This window comes from Anser brachyrhynchus (genome assembly GCF_964034855.1).
Source record: "Anser brachyrhynchus genome assembly, chromosome: 2".
NCBI classification, from domain to species: domain Eukaryota; kingdom Metazoa; phylum Chordata; class Aves; order Anseriformes; family Anatidae; genus Anser; species Anser brachyrhynchus.
This window is the reverse complement of record NC_137695.1, coordinates 130,502,051-130,523,794: the sequence shown is the minus strand read 5'-3', so window position 1 is coordinate 130,523,794 and position 21,744 is coordinate 130,502,051. Positions and strand designations below refer to the sequence as shown.

Below are 21,744 nucleotides of genomic sequence, written 5' to 3'. Positions count from 1 at the left end.
TGAGTCCTGAATATCTACACAGGCAATGTCTTCCAGAGTAGTATTAAATTACATGATGCTGGAGCTGCAGAGCATGCACCATTTCCAAAGAGCCTTTGGACAGCGTATGCTAACTATCTCAAGGCAATAAAAGATTACTTAAGTGGATAAGTAGCTGTATAGCACAGACTTGTAACTTGCAATTTGTAGGACAAATGTGTCTGACCTCTACTTTTATAACTCAGACCTCTGCAGCTGATTCCAAGCACTACAGTTTCATTCATTTTAGCCTCGTAAGCAGCTATACTTTTCACCAGTCTGAACAGAATATAATCCAAAATTAATCTAAACTACCTCTTTTTTGAGACTGGAATTTTACCAGTGTCATTTGAGTTACCATAGCATAAGAAAGCTTTGATCCTAGATCAAGATCTGATTAGATTAGGCACAATACAAAAACAGGCACAAAACGAGACATTTCCAAGTGTAGTTTATGTTCAAATGATCAAGATGCTGGATAGCAGAATACAGCTGGGTAAATCATTCCTGATCTTCTTCAACAGACAGGAATCATAAAACAGGAGCAGCCTGAACACTCGGTTAAAAACAAAACAAACAAACAAACAAAAAAACACATAAAGGGAGTAGGAGTTGGCTATGAGATATCCCTGTGGGACATGATATGTCTCATCTCAGATCTCAGGCCTAGAAGCTTTGCATGTGAAAACACAAATATGTTTGCACTGAAACTGTAAAAAATGGCCTGCAAAATGGACCAAGCAGGAGTCATTGTGTTGACTAAGAAACAGTATTTGATGAAGATCATTCTAGAAGTGGGTAAAGCAGCTTGATGTAAAGAAAGAAAGAGTTCTATGAGTGCACAGAAATTAATTCTGCAATCAGTGTGACAGCGTGACAAGATAGAAAGTTCATTATAGTAACAGTGGTCAGACCTTGTACAAGCAGGGCAAAAACCAATAAGGACATTGTAGTAATCCATAGTAATCCATAAGAATTTAAATGAAATTTTCAATTGCATGGCTAAATAGAAACAAACAAACAAACAACAAACATTTTTGAAGTGTTGTGAAGAGAGAACATGGAGACCCACTTGAAATAAGGTACAGAAGGACAACAGAAGGAGAGTAAGGACAGGACTCTAGGAACCTGAAGACAGCAGTTAGGAAAGATACTTTATAGATCACAATAAAGGAAGTGGAACGAGACCAAGAACACTGCTTCAAAAAATGAAGAAAGGACAAGATTGCACAGTCAGTAGGTTAAAAGTCAGTGAGGAGTAGGAAGTACTGGTTCTGAGATTTTGGTAGAATGGTGGGAGGACAGAATAGAAACTTAGTCTTTCCATTTTTTTTTCTCCTAAAAATGTTCTTCCTGTGTCTTCTTAAAGCAGTTACTATGAACAGCAATATTATCTTTCAATTTTTAGCTAGCCTTAGATTCTCAGATTTGAGGGTTTAGCAGATATTATAGAATCAAAGTATCATTAAGGTTGGAAAAGACCTCCAAGATCATATGGTCCAACCATCCCCCAACCACCAATATCACCCATATATATATATATATTGCCATATAGCCATATAGCATGGCTTTTCAGCTGAAAGTTGTCCTTTTGGGGGAACAGACTCTCAATTTTTACACTTACTTCAAATGTCTCTAAGAGACTTTAGGTTACAAACCACGATTTAATTGTTGTATAAAACATTTTCTGAATTGAAAGTACACCCAAAATGGAATGTATCTTTGCAATACGGGCTTTTTACAATATTTTGTGATCAAATAATGAAATTTATCAAAAAAAAAAAAGAGAGATTAAAGACAATCCTTTACAAACAGCAACAGCAATATTTCTATATCTTCTTAAGTGTTGAGTGCTGGTTACCTGTAAATGTTTTTTACAAGTCACGTCCTTTCACTAATTTTGCAGCTGCAACAATCTTTATTATGGTAGTTGGTTAGTTCTGCTTTTAATTCTTAAAAAATAAAATAAAATCTGATACACCGAGAGAGAGTTGTGAGTTGTGATTATTGTTTTAGTTTTTGTTGAGAGAAAACTCTGTTGGGACGACTTTTAGATATTATCTAAAAACTTGGAATAAACAATGTATTTAATGAATCTATAGAACCAAAACTATATGTTCATATACTGGTGTGCAATACAAAACACACATATGACGTAAGGTAAAATATGCACCATACTGGTAATCTTTGATAGTGACAGTGATTAATTTCTTGTGGATTGAGGAGTTCTCAAAAGCAGTCTGGACCCCACAATGTCCTTGATATCACAGAATTACAGGTTGGAAGAGACCTCCAAGATCACCTAGTCCAACCTCTGACCTAACACTAACAAGTCCTCCACTAAACCATATCAGTAAATCTAAACGTCTTTAAAAGACCTCCAGGGATGGTGACTCAACCACTTCCCTGGGCAGCCCATTGCAATGCCTAATAACCCTTTCAGTAAAGCAGTTCTTCCTAATATCCAACCTAAACCTCCCCTGGCGATATACATACCTGTGGCATTAAAGCCAAGATCTGAGTCACCTAGATTTTGCCTAACTATGACCATCAGTCTCTAAAATTTTCCTCAAGTCTGACATGGATAAATTTCCAGAGCCAATTTATCCTCCTTGACTATCCTTAGAATTCCTTGTACGCTTAAAATTAGGCTCTGGGAATACTCAGAAACAGTGATCACTGGGAACAGAGATGCTTGGCTTTTGCCTGAGCCCTATTCAGTCTAGAGTTTTTCTGATTGCTGAAGTTCTTGAGTAACTCTGTCCTACAGCTTGGAGAACAGCTAACTGATGCTGACAGCACTGGTGTAGTTAACAAACATGTCATGATAGTCACCTCATGCAGCTATACAAAGTGATGAGTGTGTATCTGCTGTATATATAGGTGTTTATCTATCTGATATCTTATAGTCTGAATCTTCAGTGCAAAGGACAGAAGAAAGGAAGAAGAAATCTTTCATTTCTGCATTACAAATGGAGACTGGGAGCACACTGAAAGCAAATAAGCAAGCTCAAACAAGAAATCTGTGAGAAAGCTGGGAATTGAACTGACAATCTTGAGTGCCTTAACCATTCTACTTTCCATGAAGTGTGTTTTTTTTTTTTAACACTCAAATTCTTATCAGAAGATTACGTTTTTTTCTTTCACCCTAAATTTTATTTGCATTACTGTTTAAATTTGAGTTTTTTAACAGCTGTTGTTTTTGCAGCAATGAAAGTCAATATTGTGGAGCTGGTCTTAATTTCCAGATGGAGAGCATTTATTAAAAAAAATATTATTGAATGCTTGTTCCTTATGACATGTAAAGCTGTTCAAACAGCATTCTGAGAGAGAGGTGATAGCTTTGGGAGGTGGTTTTTATAGAGTAAGTTTATAATGTATTGCACCACTCATCTGAAATTTCTAACAGAATTTACAAAAAGAAGGTAGAATTATAAACAGTATTATCTTCTACTGAAAACCTAAATTTCTGGCTCCTATAATCACTTCTTTCAACACACATCATGTATCTCAATTGGTGAGACTCTTGCTTTGAACAAGTTGTGGTATATGATTAAGTAGTATATGACTAAGTAGCAGTATAGATTTATTTCAACTCCATTTTAAGGAAAATGCAACCAAACCTGACTATATAATATGTTCTTTCATTTTACTTATGTTATCCCATTATGTATGAAGAGTTTTAATTTTAGTTAGCAAATAGCAAGAACTATATAACTGTTTGATTTTATTCAGTGTAATGAACTAGTAATAAAACATGGTATGATTGTGTTGTTTCAAGGCACAGCAAATCAGAAGGAAGGTCTTCACTTTGCCCCTCCATATGGTTGTTTTTCCTCATGAAGCTTCTTCCATAATTCAAAGATTTTTCACCAACAAATGCACCACTTCAACATTAGCATAGATATTTAGGCTGTCACAGAAAGTGGAGTCAAGCCAGAATCAATCCTGATTTTTGTAAAAGGTAATTGGCATTCACATTGTTTCTGTTTCTTGTTTGTTTTGTTTTGTTTTTGTTTGTTGTTGTTTTTTTGTTTTTCTTTTTTAGTTTTTTCTCCAGTTTTCTTCAGCCTGCCGACCTAGGTAGGTACGAAGATATGATGATTAGGTGTGAATTTAAAGCTTTGCTGAAGTTTCCTCAAAGGTCCACCAAAAATAACATTAGGCCAAAAGTTTATCCATGTCTGCTTGTCTCTGTCATGTCTTTATTGACTCTTCACTATTCCAGTTCTAAATTCAATACAGCCTTGGGGAAGGAAACATTTATATAAGAGGGTTACGGTGGAAGAATTTCTCTATTGATCCTGTGTATGAAAAAAGGGCCTTGGAACCAAAATGCCTTAAAGTAATTAAATATGACCATTCTTCCCCTCGAAGAAGACATATTTATCCAAAAGGGAAACCTGCAAGCTCTCTCCTCTGACAGAGAATACCTTCAACTTAGAAAACTAAAACTGAGGAAGTAAAAAAAAAAAAAAAGTCCTGATAGAATTTGTATTATGCAATATTTGTGTACCTGTTTTTGTGAATAAATTGTAATCTACATTTGTGGAGGGATCACTCCCTGACCGTGCTATTTATCATGTATATCCAGGTCTGTCTTCTTCCATTTCTCTCTTTATTTACCATTCAGAGAAATAACCCTTTGGGAAGGGCTGTTTCACCTGACTTCATAGGAAAGTCCTAGCCTATTTTAATGATACATGTAGCAAATAACAAAAAGACTCAGAACACTGGTATTTTAGTCTGTTTTGCATTAATTTATGGTGTGCCATGTCACATAAGTGACTTCAATGACTCCTAGTATCTCAAATGATGTTGATTTGAAGCAGCAAGATATTAAAAACCTCTCACTTGTTCTAGGATAGGTAGCTGCTGTATATGGCTATTCAAATCTACATTATGTGAAAGACCATCATGGAAGAATTAAGGCAGACATTTAATCAGAAAGGCTGCTGAAAATCATCCAGCTGACTGTTAAAATTTGGAAATACAGCTGGTGCACTTAATCACACAAAAGCTAAGTTTATCACTTATTCAGCATTCTTTGTCTCTAACAATGCCATGGAAAAACAATAGCGTTTTTTTTTCCTCTTAAAATGGACTGGGCAGCTCTATTTCTTTCCTCCCTTGTTTGATTTACAATATACGTATTGTCTGAGCACTTTGCATGAATATTTTTACAGTGCGTGCATTGTCTTTGTCTTGAATGCTGTAGGTCCAGTGCTTTACCATTCTGAAGGCTTTACTTGCATCAGAATCTCTGTTTTATTGCTAGCCTTTATATATAAATTGAATGAAAAGGAGCAAAATAGTCATGAAAAACACATCCTGTTGTCTGGTAGCAACATGCTATCAATCTGTATTTTGGCTAAAGGTTTTTTTTTCCTTGGGAGATCTAGTAGAGTAAGAAAAGCTAAATTAGCAGTTTGCACTAACATTATGTCTAGCATACAGTATAAAAGAGAGTAACAGAGAAAATTTAGGAGGTATAGTAGTCATATTTGGGACATTTTTCCACCTTGAAGGTGCTCTACTTTGAGTTGTTGACTCCTGTAAGAATGCCATATATGAATATGGCAAAAGAGTTTGTATGAACCTTATTTATTTTTATTTTTTTTTAAAGTAAATTGAAAAACTAGAACACTATACATAAAAGTGAAGCTTTTTTAAGTCTGTAAAAAAGCAAGATAGAAAAAGAGGATAGAACTGACCTAATGATGCAAGAATGTTGGGGGATTTATAAAATATGAGGTTTATAAAATATTGTGACTTGTCCCAGATTCCAAATACAAAGAAATGGCTTCTGTTGAAGTAATTAAAATTTGCCAAGCAAAGAAAATTTGTCAACCCACATGAAAACTTACTGAGGAAGGTTAAGTTCTTGGCTAGCACGAACATGAGAGAATATAAAAAAAATAGAAAAGAGAATTCAAAACAAAAGGGGTAACAAGGATCAAATCTGGAACCTACGAAAATCACGTTGTCCAAACCACACCAATTAGCATAATATCAGAAAATGTTTATGTCTGTCAATTGACAGCATAACTAAAAAGGAGTCAGAGACTCTGCAAGAGTCAGCAGAATGTATATACCATAGACAAAAAAGCATCTTCCAGCTCAGAAGAGATCTTGGGAGGAATAGCACCAGTGCAGCAAAAGAAATTTAGAAAACTAACTTAAAAACAAATAATGATTAATTAATGGGTCCATGTTGCTAGGAAAAGCCCATTTACCTCAGAAAGTGTGTAGTAAAAGGTGATAAAAGCAGACACCATTTTAGCTTAATGTGATGAAGTTACACCAATTATTGGAATATATAAATGAAATATGTAGATAAATGTAATATCCAAAATGGAAGGAAAAATTGTGATGAAAAAGATTTGTGGTGGGGGAGAAGTAGAGAATCGCAACTTTTAGAATTCTGGTCTCATTAAAAAGACACACTGTTTAGAAGGCTAAATAAAGATAGCATAGGGACAGGCTAGCTGCTGCTTAATGACACTTACCACCTTAGAAAATTTACTGAGTTATTATAGAAAGTAGTAAATGCTAGCACATTTTAAAAAAAAAAAGTAAAATACTGCCTACTTTGTTATCGTACTAGATTAAACTTTCTTACAAGTAAAAGCTTTAGCAGTTTTTCTATCATAAGATGTCTCTGTGGTGAGTTAGGCATATCCTGAAGTGCCTCGTTTACAAGCACCTTCTTGTCTGACTAAGCCCTTAAAATACTGATTTATTCTTAAATGATTCATAGAGGCATTTGTAAACTAAAGTCACTAATTATGTATCTTGCACCATGTTTAATAATCCTAAATCTGTTGATAAACTTTATCACTTCTTTTTCAATGTGTGGTATTTTCAATCATATACCTTGTAAAAAATTCAGAAAATAAAGCAAGAGTTCATTGATTTGACAACTGATGCTGAAATATTCTTAGTGTTTGTTGCCAATATAAATTGTTTTTATTCATTAACAAGAAAAGTATGAATTATATTATTGTAAAATACATTCTTACATACTAACTTCACTACTACATTCATAATCCGTATACTTGCATGTCTGTAACAGGAAGTAACAAACATTTAGCTAGAATCTCAAATTGTAGTTATTATTTGATTATATTTTTTGAAAAAACAAACAGAAAAAAAACCACAATATAGTTGGCTGACTGTGAAGATGCTGTTCGTACAGAGTATAGCTGGCAAAAAACATCCATTCCAGAACTCATGCTCTCAAGAAGGTTTCCTATTTGTAATGCAGAAATTAATGGATAGATGTGATAGTCTGACTCCTTTGGTATTCAGAGAAAGAGTGAAAAATGAGTACACTCCCTAGGTAATGTCAGCAACAAAACAAAGCTCTCTGCATAAACTCAGCACTCAGTGTGCTCCTGTGCCTATAGCGACATTTTAAGCTCTTTATATAATTGGCAACTTTGTTGAAAAGTGGAAGTCCGGAGTTCCCAACACAGTTACAGGAAAACATATGATGATATATTTGTGTAATTTTCTTGAAGATTGAAGTATAACATGCAGTCTTTTTGTTGTGATACCAAATGAAAAGTGGTACTGAAGCAGCTCTTAAAGGCCTATGCACATGCCAAAATCTGTGGCAAAGTCAAGAGATGATACTGATGGCAGCTTAGGAAAAGTTGGACTCATTGTTTGGTTTATACGTGCTGAAAGCACCAATGAACTTGTCCTTGATGATAAAATATTTTTTCCTCATTTCTGTCTCTATGATCTATTGAGCTAGTGGACGCTGGTATTAACAAGGAAAAAAAAAAAAGGCATTTTAAAATCAGATTCCTGATCTATAATTAACTTTGCAAAGTTACAATACAGCAGTAATAAAGTGGCATCGACTGATACTTAATTAATTCACAGAACACTGAAAATCAATTTCTGCATGGTTAGAAATTGCTGTCTGAGCCACGAGGATCTTGCAGAGGTCTCAGAGTCTTCCAGGCAGATGGAAAAAAACAAGGAGCTATAAGAAAAACCGAAGAACAGATTTTATTTAAAAGGTCATTATGGGAAAACCATCATCTATTTTTTTTCTCCTTCCTATATATAAAAGTCCTATATATACAAAATGCTATTTAAAATTGTTCCCAGTTTTAATACATTTAAATACTTAAATAAAATCAAAGCATTTAAATTTCCTTTCAGCTATAAAGAGGCCTGCACAACATTTCTAGGTATCCAAGAGTAACAAAATGATGCAGCTCCCATTATCTTGAAATTTTGAAATGTATTTTTACATCTTTGACAGGATGAATTTATAAGTCAGAGTCTATCTTGCTTTGCAGGAAGTGGACTCTCTTGAGGGACAAGAGGCCTTGCAGAGGGATGTAGGTAGATTGGAGCACTGGGCAATCATCAATGGCAAGAAGTTTAGCAAAGGAAAATGCCGGGTTCTGCACCTGGGACGGAGCAGTGCTGGATGCAGGTACGCACTGGGAGATGGGTGGCTGGAGAGCAGCTCAGCAGAAAGGGGCTTGGGGGTGCTGGTTTGCAGCAGGCTCAACATTGAGCCAGCAGTGTGCCCTGGCAGCCAAGAGGGCAAATGGCATTTTGGGGTGTATTAAGCACAGCATGGCGAGCCAAAGGTCACAAGAGGTGATTCTCCTGGTATATTTAGCATTGGTGTGGCCTCACCTTGAACATCACATGCAGTTCTGGGCTCCACAGTATAGAAGGGACGTTAAGGTCCTTGAAGGTGTCCAAGGGAGGACAGCAAAGCTGGTAAAAGGTCTGGAAGGCATGTCCTGTGAGGGGAGGCTGAGGACACTTGGGTTGTCTGGTCTGGAGGAAAGGAGGCCGAGAGGCGACCTCTGCAACTGCTCTCTGCAGCTTCCCGAGGAGGGGAAGCAGAGAGAGGTGCCGGCCTCTGTCCTCTGGTAACAGGACAGGATGTGCAGAAATGGCACAAAGCTGTGCCAGAGAGGTTCAGACTGGACATTAGGAAAAAATTCTTCACTGTGAGGGTGAACAAACACCACAATAGGCTTCCTAGAGAAGTGGTTGATGCCCCATTCCTCTCCGTGTTCAAGAAGCATCTTGGTAATGCCCTCATTAATATGCTTTGCCTTTTGGTTAGCCCTGAAGTGGTTGGGTAATTGGACTCAATGATCTTTGTAGGTCTCTTCCAACTGAACTATTCTAATAATTCTAATTCTAATGATTCTAATAATTAGATGGAAGCGAATATTCATTTTCATTATCCATTAATTTGCAGACAGAATGATATCTCAAAGAATTCACATTAACACTGTAATCCAGAGATGATAATTCTCTGTCAAAGTGCAGACCAGCTGAATGTAGTGTGCTTTTTATTTTTCCAAAATTCCAGCTACAGGTGTTTTTTTTTTTTTTTTAAAAAGTAATCCATCTGACAGTGGATTTTTTTTGTTTTCTTTAAGCTTTACTAAAGCAGAACTGTCAGAAATTATATCAATAGCCATGGAAGAAAATATTTTTTCCTAACTGTTTTTAATGATTTACTTAGTAAAAAAACAAACAAACAAAAAAACTGGCAATAAGCAAAGCCCTATTTTACTAAGAGGTAACATTTTAGACATCAGTGCTCTTAGAAATCACAATCAAATGATTCATATGAATAACTCTAAATGATATAATGGTATACTTAGTTGCTTTTGCAGCAGCTACCCTGTGAGCTTCTGCATTTTCACATTTGTTTGCAATAACCAACAAAACAGAAAACCAACAGCTTTGTTCCTAGATGCTATTCTAGAACTATTTGAAGGATTTGCATTGCCTGCATACGTCAGACAGTTCCCTGTGAGCAATAGAGAAACTGCTACATAATTTTTGTAAAAAGTCGACTGTATGTACCACACAAAATGTCTGTCATTAACAAAAGAGGAAAACATTGTCTTGAAGGTATAGCTTCTATTTAGTACATGACTAAATTACATTTTACCAACATCATAGTCATGATCCATGGGAGGATGTAGTTTAACTAAATTAAAATAAATAATACCTGGCTCTACCTTAAATTGTTATGTCCATGCCAGTTTCTATAGTTGATGGATATTATGTGTAAGTCCCAAGGCACTATAGTCTATAATAGATTGTATTTAGCCTACAATAAACATAAAAAAATGAGATATTTACTCACAAACTGGCTGAATGTATTGGGCTATCCCAGCTACAGCTGTGTAGCAATTCTGGAAACATATTTGCAAAGTAACCTTTTCCAATGATTGTTTTAATTATTTTGGTAGAAAGTTCCTAAAGAAATGTAAGGTTCCCTGTCTTTTAGAGGTGTATGCACATGCAATATTACTCAATATCAAGCAGATTGCACTTGATATTAAGCAACATATTTGTCTAGATAACGAAGTAGTCACTGCCTAAGGTAGCCTAGATGGAGTATCTCAGAGAAACCTCTGCCTCAGCATCATTCATCCCCAGTTCTTTGCTTCACTAACTGGATTTTCCAGGTCTTGCCCAGTTGTGACAGTGGAGAGTGGGAGGGAAGTAGTCTTCCCCCTCAGACTGTCTTCAGAAAATCTCTTGGCACACACACCTACTCTTTGTTGTGAGCCCAAAGCGAGACCATCTCTTATGTAGTTCCAGTGCCTGGTTTTGAAGTCCTTTGATTTTTCAGTAGTTTAGTACAAGACAGTGGAGGCTGTTCCAGGAGGCTCTCATCATCTTTTAAGCCTACAGGCTTTTTAAAGCTTTAACCTCTATGTGATACTCACTAAACATTTGTAAAATGTACGATTGCTTGTATTGTCTGTCTATACAATGATTAATTAATCTTTCCAGATTTTCTTTTTATATGACAGTTTCTCACAGTCACAACATAAAAACAGATCCGTAGAGCAAAATCAAGTTCTAACATGCAGAGTCTCAAAAGAGGAAGCCACATCAAGGATTTTTTTTTTTAGGTACAGATTTAAGACAGCAAAAAAGAGGACATTTTTAAAGCTGTGTGGTTGATTTTTATTAAGGGACTAGGTTTCCTTACGCTGATTTACTCTATTATAGTATCTATACACTATATGTATATATATATATGTATGTATATATATGTATGTGTATATGTGTGTGTATATATATATATATATACACACACTATATACTATCTATACAGCATCTGCTACCCTACAAAACTGTAATTGTTTCAGTCTTCTCCTCATGCTACCGACAAAGGAGATACGGGTGATCTCTTGAAATACAGATGAGTATTTCAAATAATGAACAACAGGTTGTGGCACTTTCTAGGCCATGTTGTAGTACAGAGCACTTTAGTTCAACTAGTAATAAATATGTAAACATTTATTATTTGTTTTTATTAGTTACATGAATTTAAATAAGCAGGTAAGGAAAACGGGGTGGAACCGTAATTTAAGTATCTGTGTCATAAGCCAATTAAAAGTAGGTGTTCTGCTTTGCTAAAGCTTATGTTAAGTAAAGCTCATCATTTAGGATGTGGATAAGTGAAACAGCTCTCAGGCTCTAGCTTGTAATGACTGCTGAGCAGCACAAATTAGGTAGAAACATGGGAATAAATAATGATGTTGCAGGATCTAGCAAAATAAGAGCATCTAAATAGAATCAGAAAGTAATGCTTCAACAGAGTGAAGTCCATTTAATAAACTATTTTTTTATATTTCTTATTGCTTCATATTCCTCTTATCAGTCAATCATCATTATTCATCATTAAATACACTTGTATTTGAAATTGGCATAAACTATTTTGTGGGTTTTGCTTGTTTGCTGATGGGTGAACAGCACAGAAATATGTTAGGCAAATGTTAGCTTCATGGACTTCTCACTTTTATCAACAAAAAATAAAGCTTTGGAATTTGGTTCATTTGTATTTTTCTCATACCAATAGAACACCTTGCACAAGCATCAATTGGTAAGATATGGCTAAGTCAAAATTGCGCTAAATCTATTCTGTAGTAATATAACACTGAAATAAGGCAAATATCATTAGCATGTGAACAGCACTGTATATATGTTTGTGGAATAAATAAAATTAAGATGATAAGATTTTCAATCAAAGTCTTTTGTACTGAGACACATAAAAGCTGTTATGTACCAGCTGCAGGTTGGTTTATAATTTTCATCATTTTTCTTTCCTAACGAGTTGGAAAAAGTGAGAGAAAGAAATACAGCAACACTGAAATAATCTGGTTGGTTATACCTGCAGTAGAAACAGAATCGAGTTGGGGCTTGTTCACTGCACACTGCTCTGTATGGCTGAATTCTTCCTCCACTTCTTGCTCAAGCAGGGTAGTGCCAGCCACTCTGCCAGCTGAACTTGTACTGTCCCTGAACAAAGTGTGGGCACTGTCTGGGAAAAGACTAGCTTTTTTTTCCCAGCCAAATTCATTTCAGCATGCCTGCTAGCTGCCAGGCATTGCATGCAGTTGCAGAACAGCACCAAAGCTATGGCTTGGTCATGATGAGTGTTCAATAGCCAACTCGCTATTGAATGAGCTACTTTCTTGCCCAGAGACTTTACCAGTCTGAATCATCAGGGCAGGCAAAGACTGACTGAAGAAAGTGCTGTGGAACTCATTGTACCACTGTGCATCTGAAGTATCAAAGAAATGTTCCTGCTCAGAGCTCATCTTGTGAGCAGTTGGCAGCAGGACTCAGAGCTCAAAGATGTTGCAGTGTTCATTGTATAGCGATATCTGGTGATTGTTATTTAGCACCAGTGAAGGTCTTGGGTATATAGAGAGAACAAGGTAGTTTTCGTAACTAAGACCATCCTTTTGTATTTAGAGTTGGGGCAAGTTCACAAGAGGTGTCCTTCTTTGGAGGCAAAATTGAAGGCTATAACATCTGGCTATATCCAGCCTCATTATTCACAAGGGCCAAAGTAATTTATATGGATTTTGTTCAAAGTTTTCTGTTAGTTAAGGTAAAACAAAAATAAGTAATATGAAGCCTGAGGTACTGGTAGACTTGCAAGTTTAACTTTTACGTATAGAAAATCCAGCTCTTGATCACTCTTTCAAAACTCTGTTTTCTGTCACTGCTGATTACACTTGCCATAGTACAGCAGTTCCCCCGACCGCCTCTGTCACTGCTTCCCTTAATCTGGATTAAATAAATGGATGACATACCACAGCAAGGTGATGTGTTCTGAATAGTGTAAATTCCACTGTGCAGGGCAAACAGCTTTTAAATATAATGAGTATTGGTATATTCGAAAGTAAAAGAGAATGTGTTTTTAACTTTGAGACTAATGGTTTTTGCATTTGTTCAGAGTTCTGCTTTTATCCAAAAAACATGAGCTCTTCACTGAAGTGCATTTTAATCCTAAGAATTGATGTCTCTTGCAATATATAATGGCCTATAATTTTCCTCCCACTTCAGCATAATGAATGCAATCATTTATTTCTTCTTTTGTTCATATTTTGTATGAAGTTCTTAATTATTGAATTATTAGACTTATTAGTAATGCAAATATTATTTTTCTTTCTGAAATTTCTGTTTTCATTGACTTTCCAAAAGAAGCATGTGGTCTTCTTTAGATAGTGTAAACTACTTCTTTTTAAGCAATGCATAATTTGCCCAGGTTTGCTTAATGTTAGACAATGCATGCCTCCAATTCAGAATTATTGAATTCCATCTTAAGATAGTGTAGGCTTACATTAGCTAACAGTCTAAAACATTCACACAATATTTCTTGAAATATCCTGGAGAGGGAAGAATGCTTTAAAACTATGAATGCTAATGTATCAGTTTTGCTAAAAACAGTGATCTATTTCTATCACATGGCATAGTTACTCTATTTCTCCTGAACAGGTAAACAAAAATTTACATGCTATCAATAACCTGGAATACAGAAATAACTTGTGATTAAGTATTTGATGACATTACTTTAAAAAGTCAAAAGGCGTCATACTTTGTATCAAAAGTACCTAAAAATTAAATCTCAACTAAAAATTTTGCAGGTGACAAAATAACTTGTTATTAGGGTTGTGAAAACCTCATTAGCTCCCAAATTTTGAACACCTTTTCCAACTCTTCCTTTGATTTTTTTTCAAGTATAACAATAAAGAGATATAATGCTTTGGGAAGTTTCTAATTTCATATTTCACAAGCTAAGTAGAATTAAGTTTAGTCACTCAATAGAGGAAATAAATCTTGAAAGAATGTTTCAGCCTGTTACAGTAAACCATAGTTCTGCTCAGAAAAGATTTCAGTACTATTTTTATTTGAGCAAGTACTGGAGAATCAGATTTGTACGTTATAATGCAGGAGAAATGTATTTTGGGATGATATGTGTTTGTAACTTTTGAAAAGGGTAACAGTCTTAAAGAATCTGTTAGTGAGTGCTTATTTATAATGCAATATAGACTGTATTATTCTCAGTACTATATAATCACCTTCAAAAACAATTTTCTTGCAACAGTAGTTAGCTGCAACATTACTGTGGATGAAACCCACAGAATCTAAAGAGTATAGACTAAACTATGGCCAGGCTAACTATGTATTGAAAAACACAGCACAGCAGAAATGGGTTTTGAAAAAGAAGTTAGAAGTGGAGTGTGGGCCTTGCAAAGCAATTCCAGGAGACCATGTGATTGAATTAACTCTGTAAGGCAGTGGCTGGAGGGGACTTTCGAATGAGAGCAGAGCAGGAGTGTTGGTTGAATGGAGTGGCAGAATCAATGGGAAATTCCACATAAGTTAATTAAAGAAGAAAAGATCTATAATGTGTTTTGAATGAACTTCTGACTGATACACAAACCCTTCACCTCACCCTAAGCCTCCTACCATCTGCAGATTTCATAAGGGCTCCCTCAGTTCTAGTGTTCAAACTGTAAGTTCTATGATAAGTATTATTTATGTACACGTTTTCAAACATGTTTTGTCTAAACTATGGTTTTAGCTAAACCATGATTTCATAACTTGCTTTTAGTAAAGCCATCGGAGATACTGCCAAGCTGCAACAGAAGACAAGATATATGACATTCACTGCTCCTCCTAGACCATGCACAAGGCCACATGTTCTATCACAGATGAAAATTAAGTTGGTGTGACAACGTTTTTATCTTGGCAGCCCAGCTTGGCACTTGCTCATTTGCTCTGTGCCTTTCAAGAGTCTACAAACTGCTTTATTATTTCAATATTTTACAGTTCTGCAGTGAGCTGGTTAATCCATAATGTTTTGGCTTCTCCTATGAACTCTGCCCTGCTTTCAAGAGCTCCTGTATTTTTCAGTTGTCTCCTTCACCTTTTTTTTTTTTTTTTTTAAGGAACATCACCCATTTTCTATTTATAAGTACCTTACATATGTCAGGGAAAATCCGTCAGGCCTGCCTGACTGGAACCATCTATTATTATTATTTTTTTTAGTGTTCTTTTCTTTTTGAATTCTTGATTGAGAACTTATACTTTTATCACTGATTTTTATTCTTATAAGCAACATTGATTGTTAGCTTTTTCTCCCAAAGGTTGACTGAAATGAATTTTAGGTCAGATTGGCTGTTCAGAAAAGAACTTTTTTTTGCTTGTTTGTTTGATTGATTGATTAATTGTGTGTGCGTATTAACGACACATCTCGGAACAGCCTAACTGCAAACGTGAAGAGCAGCGTTTTAGTAGAGGACACTAAATGACTGCCCTCAAGTGGCAAAATGAGAGTAATACCACTTCTGATATTTCTATGCATCTAAATGCCTGTATCTGTTTTAAAATAAATTATTGTTAGTAGAAAAGATTCAAGGATTTAAATTGCAATATTACTCAGGGACTGATAGCTAAGCATCCCTTTTGAAAATAAGTGGCTAGGCATGTATTTTTGAATGGGTGGTTTCCCTGTAAAAGTTGATGTTTCTCATTAGGCAGTGTTAGTTTTCTTGTTATAGTTTTTCTGTGCTATTTTGTTTCCTTTTGTAAAGTTTATCAAGGCATTTTAAAATTTACGATTAATTAAAAGATTAAGAACTGTAAAATTCATCTATGACTGATGTAAGTTTGTGGCTTTGGATTCTATGTACTGTTTGGTATCACTGGAAATTCAGAGCAGGTAGCCAACAGTTAAAATCTTTTTCTTATTTCTGTCAGATCTCCTACAATAGCAAAGGCTTTGTGCTGTGGAAGAAAAAATAATTTTCTCACTGTAGCTACACTTTAGGCCCTGTTTTCAGAACCAGAGACTTCATTCAGGTATATTCAAACCACTGAAAAGCATGCAAACAAAAAGCCTCTGAGAAACTTATTAAACATATCCCTCTGCAGTTTTACCATCCTCTCATGTTGGAGCTTCTGTGATCTGTAGTTAAACTATGATCCAGAGTTAATAGCAAAGAGAATAGAAAATTAAGGCAAAAAATATTGGAAGTCTGGAGTTTAGACTGGTGATGACTGGTCTGTGGAGTATGGTAATTGTGGTAATGATGCAGTGCATCTTGTGAGTGGAGATATAAATAATTCATACTGTTGGGGAACTTAACTTTTAATTGCCTTTCTTTTTGTCATTAGGAATCAAATGTGTTGTCTGTGTGGGGTGGGGAGTGATGCTGGGAGGGAAAGCAACAGGATTTCTATCATCACTTCTTGCTTAGGCTGAGGACTGAATATTCCTCATTTAAAGAAATTCTGGAACTGAGGTCATATTAGGAGCATATAGGCGAAGTGAGATCTGCTTTAACCGTACTGTTAGAGAACTTCTTCTAATGAGAACATCTCAGCAATATTTTGACTAGATATATGGTACATGACTTATATTTTGCTCTTCCTCCTATTCAAATGTCAAGCTAGAAGTGCAAATATTTTCTAAACTAGAGTTTTCAACTTATAACTCTATAACCCAAGCACGCAAATACTGTTCAGCTACTGAAATTACTTTGACTGTCTTACTTTCTCCACCAGAGCTACAGCCACTTCTTCTGAAGTGTAGAGCACTTCACCCTACCTAGAGGCCTAAACTACCTGAAGTTGTTTCACTTGAGGTGACAGAAGGGGACACCCCATGGGGAAGTGAAGGGTGGCCCTGTTTGCCTGTAATATCTTGACCCATGTCAGATATAAAATATGTGGATATGCATCTGCATATTTTATATCTACAGGCCGTCTGAGCTTTTAAAACTGATTAGCAGCCTAGAAAATTAAACTGATAAAGGGAGAGGACTACACAAAGTCAGAAAACAAATAGTAGCTGATATAAGGCAAGGTGCCTCCAGTATCTTCCAAGTTAGTGAATCAAAGGCAATACTTGGAATTTCAGTCCCTGAAAGATGATGCCAGGTTCACATAAAATTAGATAGGAGCTGGAAAATGTGAAGTGTAAATGGATAGAAAATTGATTTAAGATACTTTACACCACTGTGTACTGGCAAATTGATCTACAGTTAGTTTTAACTTTTGAAGATATTATCTTCTGCTTCCTAGATAACTCTACTAAGATGCTACTGGGCTAGTTATAAAGAGGCATGAAGGACAAAAAGTGAAATTAATTATTTTTGGAGACATCTAAAAATCAGTCAAGCACCCCTTCATAATGAGTAATATTAATATTAATAACATTAATAATTAATAGCTGTGTGTTGATTTGGACTGTAAACCTTTGTTTTCTGCCTGGAAACCGAAAAATAAAATAATTAAAAAATCCTGTAATCCTCATTTCTATCTCTAGCAAGGCCTAAATTGCCTGATTTATGACTTCTTGTAAAGTCAGAGATAATTGCTCTCCATTCCAGATGATGATGAGCATAGTTTTGGGACAGAAATTCCATGTGTGGGAATGAGGCAGAACAAACATTTTTTCCACCAATTTGAGTTGAAGGGAAAAAAAATAAAAAATTATTTGGGGAGTCTTCAGAATCTTAGAATAATTGAAGTAGCCTTGGCAGAAATTGACTGGTTTGCATGCTTGTACTGGGGCAATTCAATACCAATGATGCAGGCAATTTTTCATAATGATAATTATTGCTTCATTTTTTTTAAGTGCTTGTACATTTGTCTGTGTATCATTATATAAAATATGATGTTGTAATGGTAAAGCGTAGGCTGTGGTTTGACTTGACCACACAGGCTGTAAAAGTTAGGATGATCCAGACATAGAAGTAACAATTCCCAAAGAGCCTCTCTTGTATTAAGTCAAATCTTAAAAAGGAACAGAAAGTCAAAATAAAGTGTACTAATCTAAACGGCGTTCTCTAAATTGTCTAGAGACAATCAGTATGCGTGAAATTTGATATATATGGAAAATATCTTTATAAAGAAGTTGGAGATGCATTTAAGTGTCTGTATCATTTTCTTACAAAAGCCTGTTCAGAAACACACTGGGCCAAATCCATTTGCCTTTCTCTCAGGAGAATTTCAATTACATTCAATGAAACTAAGTGCAAAAATAAACTGAACAATCTGTAGCCCAATATATGTTCCTACTGGCATCAAAATGAAAACAAAAAAGCTTTTTAGCTTTTCTTTTTTTTTACCTGCATTTCCTGACTTTGGACTTTTAACTTAATTTCTGAATGTTCATGCTGAATTAATTACAGCCTATTTTATGATATATCCTTGGAAAGAAAGACTATAACATGTTAATAAGCTTCTAATGTACCCAAGTGGGAAGGGACCTCTATATACACCACAATGCTAGCATCAGTCTGCTGCACCCATTTCTGTCTGCTGCATGAAAAAAAGAGAACCCTTTACTGAGTCTTGATGACCATATTCGGACAAACTCACTTTCTTAAACTCAGAAAAGCTGGCAAGATTAATATATTACAAAAAGTATCTTACTACAAAGTAAACTACAGCTACACATAGTTCTGTGCATTATTCAGTAATGCAAATAATGTATGTTAAAATGATGCAGTAATCTCAAATAACGGTATTTTTCTGAAATAGTCTGAAGAACTGAATGAATATTCAAGTAAAGATGAAAAAAAATAGATAGCAAGAGCTCCAATAGACTTCCACAGGAGTGGAAGAATACACCTGAATTCCCTATAACTTTTTTTTTTTTTCTAAAACATCATTTTGATTTTATCTGTAGTCCTGAGGACAAGATTTACCTTTACTTTCCTTCTGTTACAATACCTAGCTATTGCTTCTCATAGTGTTGTGAGGTTTACTATTGCTGTTAAACCACAGGGTTCAGAATTAAAAGTTAAATGGATCAGATTTAGACTTTTTTTTTAGCTTTTTTTTTTTCACCTAAACAAACAAAAAAACCCTAGTTTTGACTACTGTCTTTAGTTATACATAATAACAAGAATAAAGAAGATATTTGCTTAAGGATCTTTGCAGGAAAGAAAAACCTTGGGGCTGCTTTAGTTTTTATTCCTTCTCCGACAGCAACATGCAACCTCCTCAATCCTCCCTACATCAATGGCGTGCAACACCAGTGAACGTGTTCCTGTGCCACAGCTACTGCACAGTTGTTGCCAGGATTGTGCATTGTGCCATGCCACTCTCCTGGCTTCTTATGCCTTTTCAGTACTTGGGTTTGAACTTTGGAGTTTCTGTGTGAAAGTCTTGCAGAGGAAGAGGGAACCTGAGATGGGCTGCACAAACATGAGGCAGAAGAGGATGGCAAGCGAGGAACTCATCTTAGTGGTCCTTGTCAGCAGGAGATGAGCACTTGGAAGACAGTGACTCTGTTCAAAGCAGAGCTTTCAAACTGAGGCTTTGTGTGTGTGTGCATGTGTGTGAGTATGCTGAGTGTTAGTTATGGAAAAAAAAAAGAATAAAATTTGAACACCTCTTAAAATACTACCCTTCGCCATAATAAAAACTTTCAGGTTTCTCAAAATAAACCCTCAAATTAATGTGTACTTTAACTTATTACAGTTAGTGAGTACATTATAGCCCAGTTAAATTAAAGATTCTCCTCTTTGTTTCTTTATGTACAGAGAATATTAAAATTTAGAAAACTTAAAGTTAATTATTTAGTTTTGAAGCTTTCTCACGTGCCAGTCTTGTGGCAGTTTGGGAAACGTAAACAGACAAATAATAAGCTTCTACTAAGAATCATCACTCAAACTTTTTGCTGCTTCATCTTAGATCCCAGCTACCCATAAAATGCATTGGAAGCATTAGACACCAGTGGCTGGGTTCATACCTATCAGTGCCCTGAGCAAAGGGTCAGCTAATCCAGTCAGCAGGCATTTTGCAGAGAAGCTGATACCTGGTATCAGCTAGGTTGGGATTCAGGCATTTGCTTTACACTCTGCTCCAGCTTTCTTATTCAGGAGGGAATATCAGCTGCAGCTCTCACTTTCTTTATGACATCAAAATTGAGTTCGCTTTCTCCTGGTTTGTGGACACCTAAATAATTTTCATTAGAGGTTTGAGACCTACATCTTAAGATAAATCTCTTGTAAATAGAGTTCTATGTTGTTTCTATATATGAGCTTATTATTCCTAGCCATCTTTTTCGGACTCTTTAAGAAGCTTCGGGCCGTTCAGGTTGAAAACCACTGATAAGAATTAAAGCCCTTGCTTAAAAATGAGAATGTTTAATCTATGTCTATGTCTTACATGAAGACTGCATTTGAATCCAGTCTTTGGTCTGGCAAGTTTACTGCTGCTGCTTCAATGAGCAGGCATTCATCTCAGCTGGGAGGAATTAAGTTTATTGGAGGCTTTGTTTATTGCCTGTACAAAGGTATTTGCTGACATGTGAGGCAGTGTACTTTATTCAAGATATCTGCATGGACAGGCAAGGATGACACAGGATTTCCAGGAAGCTCCAGCTCTTCTGGAGAGGTATCTAAGTTCCAGGTTGAGGTATCTGAGGGCACCTCAACAGGCACTAAATGCCTCTGGATGGCCGTCTAAATGATCTTCCAGGTTGTAAGGTCTTCTCATATTTCAGCTCAAAACTAAAATATGGGATTTAGTTCTGGACTGAAATATAATTGTATGAAGTTATTTGTCTGTATGAGTCCTTAGTATCTAAATTCTCAATATAGCTAGTTAAGATTTAGGGCAAACTTCTGTTACTCAAATGTAGACGTTACCAGAAATCCCACACAGACTTCCTCTTTCTACAGAAGGTTCCCTGTGGATTTGTGTTACATTTGTCAGAATCATGGAGGTGTTTCAGAAACCTTGTGATGTCTCAAAAGTAACTGCAAGCCTGTGTTCAGGCCTCTGAATTGAGCCTTTTTGTCCGTGTCATTGATGGAACCTGCAAAGTGACTGTCCTCAGAGTAGATACTTAGCTTATGGACAATGATGTTGAGATACCTAAAATTAAATGTCTATGCCTTTTCTTGTGAGGTGTCTGAAACATATTCCTTATATATATACATATATATACACCCCCCAAGATAACAAAAATGAGTATGGGATTTGAAGTAGGAGTGCAGTAAATCTTACTATATATTTTCTCACCTCACTCCTTGTGGCCTCTTTAGAGGCTTAGGAGATGGGGCTGACAGCAGCCACAGTGCCTGGGCTGTCTCTAAGGATGGCAGGTCAGCACAGCTAGGGCTGCAGTGGGGTGATAACCCTACAAGCCATGCTGCAAGTCCCTGAGTCCGTGTACTGTCTTTAGCTTCATCCCAGGGAGACAGCCTTCACTGTCAAGTTTTATGTCTTTTTTTTTTTTTTTTTTTTGAGTTGAAAGGGCTCAAATTGATGTTCTCCAAGAGATTGCCCTGCACACCAGGGAATCCTTTTAGCTGGTGGTGAAAGAGCCACTCTTCTCCTGTTGAATGCGGAGGGTATGGCTCCATATCATGGTGATGAGAGCAGCCA

The 21,744-nt window shown here is 36.0% G+C and overlaps 2 long non-coding RNA genes across 2 annotated transcripts in view; both read left to right on the top strand.

Moving 5' to 3' along the window:
* Positions 1-21,744, top strand: part of LOC308190503 — a 224,675-nt gene that overhangs the window by 9,104 nt on the left and 193,827 nt on the right. The gene's annotated exons all lie outside the window — the stretch shown is intronic.
* On the top strand, positions 2,932-8,471 carry LOC308190504. Its single transcript, XR_013947281.1, has 3 exons — positions 2,932-3,105; positions 3,800-3,982; positions 8,337-8,471. It is a non-coding gene; the product is annotated as an uncharacterized lncRNA (long non-coding RNA).